The following is an 8,160-nucleotide window of genomic DNA, read 5'->3' as shown; positions in this document are numbered from 1 at the left end:
CTCCTGGGCAGGGCAACCAAAGATTGGCTGGGACTCAATAGGAGGCACAGAATAGAAGGGGCGGGGCCAGTCAGAGGCGGGATTGGCCGGTTCCCTGAACTACTCAGAATTTCCGCTACGGGCTGAATCCCACCTCTGCTTCCTTCCCCTTCCTTTCCTCTCTGGCCAATCACCAGGAGGTTGGGAGTTCTAGTCCCTCCTTAGACATAAAAGCCCATTGGGTGAGTTGGGGCTGATCACCAGGAGGCTGGGAGTTCTAGTCCCTCCTTAGGCAAAAAAGCCCATTGGGTGAGTTGGGCCAATTAACAGGAGGCTGGGAGTTCTAGTCCCACCTTAGGCATGAAATCTGTCTGAATGCCAATCAACAGGAGGCTGGGAGTTCTAGTCCCTCCTTAGGCAAAAAGCCCATTGGGTGAGTTGGGGCTGATCACCAGGAGGTTGGGAGTTCTAGTCCCTCCTTAGGCAAAAAAGCCCATTGGGAGACTTGGGCCGATCACCAGGAGGCTGGGAGTTCTAGTCCCACCTTAGGCAAAAAACCCATTGGGTGAGTTGGGGCTGATCACCAGGAGGTTGGGAGTTCTAGTCCCTCCTTAGGCAAAAAAGCCCATTGGGAGACTTGGGCCGATCACCAGGAGGTTGGGAGTTCTAGTCCCTCCTTAGGCAAAAAAGCCCATTGGGAGACTTGGGCCGATCACCAGGAGGTTGGGAGTTCTAGCCCCTCCTTAGGCAAAAAAGCCCATTGGGAGACTTGGGCCGATCACCAGGAGGCTGGGAGTTCTAGTCCCTCCTTAGGCAAAAAAGCCCATTGGGAGACTTGGGCCGATCACCAGGAGGTTGGGAGTTCTAGTCCCTCCTTAGGCAAAAAAGCCCATTGGGAGTTGGGCCAGAGGGAGGCTGGGAGTTCTAGTCCCACCTTAGGCATGAAATCTGTCTGAATGCCAATCACCAGGAGGTTGGGAGTTCTAGTCCCTCCTTAGGCAAAAAGCCCATTGGGAGACTTGGGCCAATCACCAGGAGGTTGGGAGTTCTAGCCCCTCCTTAGGCAAAAAAATTGGGAGACTTGGGCAATCACCAGGAGGTTGGGAGTTCTAGTCCCTCCTTAGGCAAAAAGCCCATTGGGAGACTTGGGCCGATCACCAGGAGGCTGGGAGTTCTAGTCCCTCCTTAGGCAGCTGGGTGACCTGGGGCCACTCTCTCGCAGCCAAATTCACCTCACATGAGGAGGACGGATTATTAGCTATGTTTGTCCCCTGGAGCTATAGCAAAGACGGGATATACACAGACAAACAAGCAAGCAAACCACCATGGACAAGAAATGGTTTGATTTGCTTAAGAAGGGAGCTGCTTTGGATGGTGCAGGCTGGGAGCTGTTGATCAGGGATACCGTTTGGGTTGATGGACATGGGTTGGGCTAGCTGATCTCTGAGGTGCCTTCTTACTTTCTAAGATGCAGCGGAAACAAACAAGGACTTATCAAACAATTAATCCCAGCGGAACTGAGTCATTTTCAAAGTAGCCCGTGGGTGAATCTCTGCAAATTTAATCTTTAGTTCAGTCATGGGAAACTTTTTATGCATCAGTGGCTACTTGTGCTTGGTCACGCACACATCCACATTAATGCACAATGTGTGTGTGCACATGTCCAACATTTGCATCGTCTTCTTCTTCAGTTGCACGGCTGTTTGGGCTGTCAGGGCAGTGTTTCTCTTCTTGGCCATTTTAAGATGAAATGACTCTAATTCCCAGAATTCCTCATTCTGGCTGGGGAATTATGGGAGTCAAAGTCCACCCATCTTAAAGCAAGCCAGCTGGGGAATTCTGGGAGTCGAAGTCCATCCATCTTAAAGCAAGCCAGCTGGGGAATTCTGGGAGTTGAAGTCCATCCATATTAAAGCAAGCCAGCTGGGGAATTCTGGGAGTCGAAGTCCATCCATATTAAAGCATGCCGGCTGGGGAATTCTGGGAGTCAAGTCCATCCATATTAAAGCATGCCGGCTGGGGAATTCTGGGAGTCGAAGTCCATCCATATTAAAGCATGCCGGCTGGGGAATTCTGGGAGTCGAAGTCCATCCATATTAAAGCATGCCAGCTGGGGAATTCTGGGAGTTGAAGTCCATCCATATTAAAGCATGCCGGCTGGGGAATTCTGGGAGTCAAGTCCATCCATATTAAAGCATGCCGGCTGGGGAATTCTGGGAGTCGAAGTCCACCCATCTTAAAGCATGCCGGCTGGGGAATTCTGGGAGCCGAAGTCCATCCATATTAAAGCATGCCAGCTGGGGAATTCTGGGAGTCGAAGTCCATCCATATTAAAGCATGCCAGCTGGGGAATTCTGGGAGTCGAAGTCCATCCATATTAAAGCATGCCAGCTGGGGAATTCTGGGAGTCGAAGTCCATCCATATTAAAGCATGCCAGCTGGGGAATTCTGGGAGTCGAAGTCCATCCATATTAAAGCATGCCAGCTGGGGAATTCTGGGAGTCAAGTCCATCCATATTAAAGCATGCCAGCTGGGAATTCTGGGAGTCGAAGTCCATCCATATTAAAGCATGCCAGCTGGGGAATTCTGGGAGTCGAAGTCCATCCATATTAAAGCATGCCAGCTGGGGAATTCTGGGAGTCAAGTCCATCCATATTAAAGCATGCCAGCTGGGGAATTCTGGGAGTCGAAGTCCATCCATATTAAAGCATGCCAGCTGGGGAATTCTGGGAGTCGAAGTCCATCCATATTAAAGCATGCCAGCTGGGGAATTCTGGGAGTCGAAGTCCATCCATATTAAAGCATGCCAGCTGGGAATTCTGGGAGTCGAAGTCCATCCATATTAAAGCATGCCGGCTGGGGAATTCTGGGAGTTGAAGTCCATCCATATTAAAGCATGCCGGCTGGGGAATTCTGGGAGTTGAAGTCCACCCATCTTAAAGCATGCCGGCTGGGGAATTCTGGGAGCCGAAGTCCATCCATATTAAAGCATGCCAGCTGGGGAATTCTGGGAGTCGAAGTCCATCCATATTAAAGCATGCCAGCTGGGGAATTCTGGGAGTTGAAGTCCATCCATATTAAAGCATGCCGGCTGGGGAATTCTGGGAGTCGAAGTCCATCCATATTAAAGCATGCTGGCTGGGGAATTCTGGGAGTTGAAGTCCACCCATCTTAAAGTAGTTGAGGTTAAGAAACACAAGCCTAAAGCATCATCTTTTTTTCTTATATACTCAATCCCTACATCCAAACCTTATTGAAACGCACACATGGAATTCATCTCCCCTGCTTGGCATTTCTCATCCCACTACTTTGCCTCGTGACTCTAACCGTCATTTGTTTCCATCTCGTTAAGATTTAATCCTGGCCGTTGACCGAAATAAAAGGCCTTAACATTGTGAGGGAAATCATGGCAAGGATGGGAGGCCAGAGGAGCTTTGGCTCTTTGTCGCTTCCGGATGGATTTCGATCAAACAACCAAGATCGGAAGGGGGTGGAACTCAAATCAGCTACAAACCCAGATCTGAGGACAATGAGGGGAGGGTCTCCAGCACCCATGGTTCTGCCCACCTCGTTCCAAGCCTTGATGGCAGAGGTGGAGCTGCTGGGGGTTCGCAGGGGTTCGCGAGAGCCCCCAGCTAAGATTCTGTGCAGTTCGGAGAGCCTCCAACAAGGGTGGGATTCAAATTTCTTAACAACCGGTTCTGTGGGCGTGGCCTAATTTGTGGGTGTGGCTTGGTGGTCATGTGACTGCCTGGGCATGGCTTGAATATAAATTTTATAAATATTTATGTAAATATTGAACTTTGTATTTTAAAAAAAGAGCAACTTTTCCCCAAAATCAGGCAAAGCAGGTAGGCAGATTGAGTTGCTCACAAAAATCACAGATTCACTCAGAGACCTATCTTTCTGCAATCTGCTGCCTGAGTCTGCACTGAAAAATAGAAGCTTAGGTCCTAAGGAAGGTTCAGCTCGGCTTTTAGATTAGCTGGAAAGCAAGAAATCCAAGGATTTCCTGCTTTCTAACTAATCTAAATCTCCCGGCATAGCAGAACAGCTGATGGTTGTGGGGCGGGGAAAGAAAAACAGAAACTTAACAAACGCAGGCAAGTTTGATGGTGCACATGCCAGTGAGTGGGTGGGGAGGGGAGGGGCCAGCCAGTGGCACAATTTGCCGGTCCTCCGAACTGCACAGAATCATAACCACCGGTTCTATAGAACCAGTCTGACCAGGTAGAATCCCAACTCTGGCCTCCAAATTCCCCCTTGGCTGGCCCCGCCCATCTTGCCCCTCCCAAGAGTCCCCATGTGGCCCATTTTGGATGCAGGTAAGTGCAGGACACGCACGGACTCTCAGGGAGGCTGAAAAAACGGGCCTCCTGGTAGTTCGGGAAGGCCAGAAACAGGCCTGTTTCCGGCTTCCAAAGAGCCTCGGGAGTCCGGGGAAGTAGTGTTCACCCTCCCGGTAGCCTCCAGAGTCCGGGGAGGGCAAAAATGCCCCACCGCCACCATGGTGCAGGAGGCTGGCTAGGCCACGCCCACCATGGCCACGCCCACCCAGCAACCGGGCAGAGAACTCCTTGCTAACATTTCTGAAGCCCACCCCTGCTTGGTGGCCCTGCTTCTGCTAAGAATCACTTGGCCTTTGAAGGTTCCTTCTCAAAAGGATAGATCCGTTTGTCTTCTAAAGCCCCAAAACGTTAGCCCTGCCTGGGGGGCTCCAGCAAGACCTCTACCCCTTTGTCTCTCTGCTACATGTCTAATCTCAAGAGGGAGAGGGTGTTTTTGGAGTCTGGCTCCTAAGACGCCACCACCCAAGACGCTGGAGAATGGGGTCAGGAACGGGTTCCTGGCTGTTCTCCAAGGAGCTGTCAGAAGAGCAACGGAGTCCCAGAAGCTACAATCCAGGCCCAGCCGCATGGATGATGCATCCAGCCCAACCTAGGAACAGATCTCTCCACACGCCGCCTGCCACCCCATGCTGGATTTTCCCCCCGGGGTCAGGGCTGGTGATAGAGGTCACCGAGGAGGCTGGAGGGAATGGCGGCCGAGTAGAATGAGGTCATGAAGAAGAAGACATTTCATTCCACGCATGTGGCCACCAAAAGAAATGCATACGGAGGAGGATGGAGGATGGTGAGGAGAAGAGATCTGGGTCTCTGCGGAAGGGCTGGGTAGGACAACGCAGGAGTTTTGGGGAGGACCAAGAAGAAGAAGAGTTACTAACATTTCCATCTCCTGATCCTCACCATTGAAGACAGAGAACAATAGGGTTGGTGGAAGGGACCTTGGAGGCATTCTAATCCAACCCCTTAACCCGTGGCAGATCCATTCCAGACTAACTTTGGGCTTGATGGGATGGGTAGACGTGATCATAGAAAGAATAACAGAAGAGAATAATAGAATTGGAAGGGACGCTAAACATCCTCCAGTCCAGCCTCCCACCCAAACAGAAGACCCTCTACCGTTTCAGACAAATGGCGGTCCAATCTCTTCTTGAAAACCTCCAGCGACGGAGCATCCACAACAACTAGAGGCAAGTCGTTCCACTGATTAATCGTTCTCCCTCTTACCAACATGTCCATCTCCTGGTGCTCACCATTGATGGAACCATGAAGGTGCCTTGATACTTCGATGCCTCCTTCAAGGTTGGCCATTGTGGGGAGCCAAAGTAAGGAGAGAAATTTGAACCAGGATAGATCTGAACCAGACCTGAATGGATCTGAACCAGAACAACCCTCCTTTCTCAACAGGGCTCCATCCTAGGACTGATTGACCCTCAAGAGACAAGATCCAGAGGTGGGATTCAGCCGGTTCGGACTGGTTCGAGTGAACCGGTTGTTAAATTATTTGAATCCCACCACCTGGCTAGATCTGACCAAGGAAGGTTCCTCCTGTCCCTGTAGGAGGAAGAAAGTTTTTGGAGCTTCTCAAAATGAGTCGGAGTAGACATCATGCCTGGCCCAGCCTTGAGAACCAGAGTCAACCCTCCGCTGATTCGTTGGGCCAGCTCCACCTCACAGGATACGAGTAACTCCGAGTGGCTGGTGACTCAAAGAGGAGGACACGCGCTCATGTCCACCGAGGGAGAACGGGTGGGAGGGTATCTCAGGGGTGAGGGTTCCCACCACCCCTCCTGGTGGATCATCCTTTCTGGATTAAGGATGTGTCTGCTCAGCACATTCACCCTCTAAAAACTGCCGTTTTTCTTGGAAACTTCTAACAGGGGAAGACTTCAACCCCCAGAATTCCCCAGCCAGCTAAGCAACAGGTTGTAATTCGAGGAGTACCAAATTACAGCTTGTCCTCAACTTACAACCACAAACAAGCCCAACACTTCCGTTGTTTGAGACCTTGGTGAAGTGAGTTTTGCCCCATTTTACGACCTTTCTTGCCTCAGTCATTAAGGGAACCATTTCAGGTGATAAGATTTTGCTTGTCGGAAGGTTGCAAAGGGGATCGCTCGGACACTGCGACCGTCGTAAATGTGAACCAGTTCACCAAACATCTGAATTCTGATCGCGTGATCTTGGGGAGGTCACAACTGGTGGTAACTGTGAAAAAATGCTCATAAGTCACTTTTTCCTGTGCCGTTGTAATGGTCATTAAGCGAGCAGTCAAGGACTATCTGTATTTATTACAGCGACACAAGAGACCTACAACCCAATTCTAACAGCCCCTCCACCTTTCCACAGTGATATGACGGCACATTGGGCAACTGTCTCACATTTACGACCATTTGTAGTGTCTTGTGGTGCCATGGCAAAACCTTATGACGGTTTTGTCTAAAAAATGGCCCTTATTTTCAGCAGAACCAGCCCAAAGGTAGCCAACCGCTGCTTCGCTTAATGACCGTGGCTGTACAGACACGGTACTCACTGAATGACGCCATCCAGTTAAAATAAAATTCAAGGGGAAAGCACACAGGGGAAACATCTCAAATTCATCTTCTTCAGCTTCTCCAAGAAGGACCTGGAAAAGCTTCCTTCGCAACCCACCAGTGGTGGGGGTTTCAAAAATTTTTACTTACCGGTTCTGTGGACGTGGCTTAGTGGGCGTGGCAGGGGAAGGTTACTGCAAAATTCCCATTCCCTCCCCACCCCGCTAACCTGCTTTCCAGCTCCGTTCTCCTATGCAGGGCAACCAAAGGAGACCCAGACGATCAGCTGGGAATCAGGAGGCAGAGAATAGATGGCGGCGGGACCAGTCAGAGGTCGCCGTGGCCGGTTCTCCCAACTACTCAAAATTTCCACTACCAGTTCTCCAGAACTGGTCCAAACCGGCTGATTCCCACCTCTGCAACCCACCCACCTCCCACAAGCCGAGCTCTGAAGACCAACCATCCCTAACCCGCAGATCAAAGAAAAGGTTTTCGCACGTTCACAATATCAGGTCGCCAATTTGGAAGTAAAATTAAGAAATCCGTCCCATTCCCTTCTCCTGGACCGAATTTGGCCTCCGCGAAGAGCTGAAGGCCAGGAGATCATTTAGAAAAGGTCAGCTAAAAATGCGACGGTGAGAAACAGCCCAACCGGCTCTTGCGTAATCCCTAAATTCATGGGTGTTTCGTCAAGCCTAGATTTATCCCCCCACCCTCCCCCAAAAATACATTTTTAAAAAAAAGGAGATGGAGGAGGAGGAGGAGTGCGATCCCGAGGGAACCTTGTAAGAGCAGAGCAAATGAATCAGGCCGAAAAATATGATTTTTCAAAGACTTTGTTCCTAAATCGGGGTCTGTTTAGTCTGCCGGAGGGGAAGGCTGAGCAGAGGTGTGGGTGGGAGGCGTTTCCGGAACCTCCTCACACCAACCTCCGTCCAAAATTATAACTATCCGAGCCCCTCCCTCTCCCAACTGGGCATCTGGACTCGGCTCAGCAACAGACGCCTCTGGTTTTGGGATCCTTGGAGGAGGCTGCCTGTTGCCCCTCTGAGTGAGGGCAGTTAGCGCTGGGGAGCTGCCAGGGAAGGGGGGGGGGCTCGGTTCAAATATGCTGGGCAGCCAATCCAGGTGTTGTTGTTTTTTTTCCCCCCAGCACCCCCCTCAACTCCAGAATGGAGGGCGTGGATGCCTCCACGATTAGAAGAAAGAGAGGTGGGGGGGGTGGGGAATGGAAGGGATCGTGTGGTGTCTCTGCATGAAGAGTTTATCACAACATATAATGCTGCAGTGGAACTGAAAAAGG

This window comes from Notechis scutatus, chromosome 8 (assembly GCF_049901735.1).
Source record: "Notechis scutatus isolate UNSWTSFEM ecotype Mainland chromosome 8, rNotScu1.2, whole genome shotgun sequence".
In the NCBI taxonomy this organism is placed as follows: Eukaryota; Metazoa; Chordata; class Lepidosauria; order Squamata; family Elapidae; genus Notechis; species Notechis scutatus.
This window is presented reverse-complemented; position numbering follows the sequence as displayed.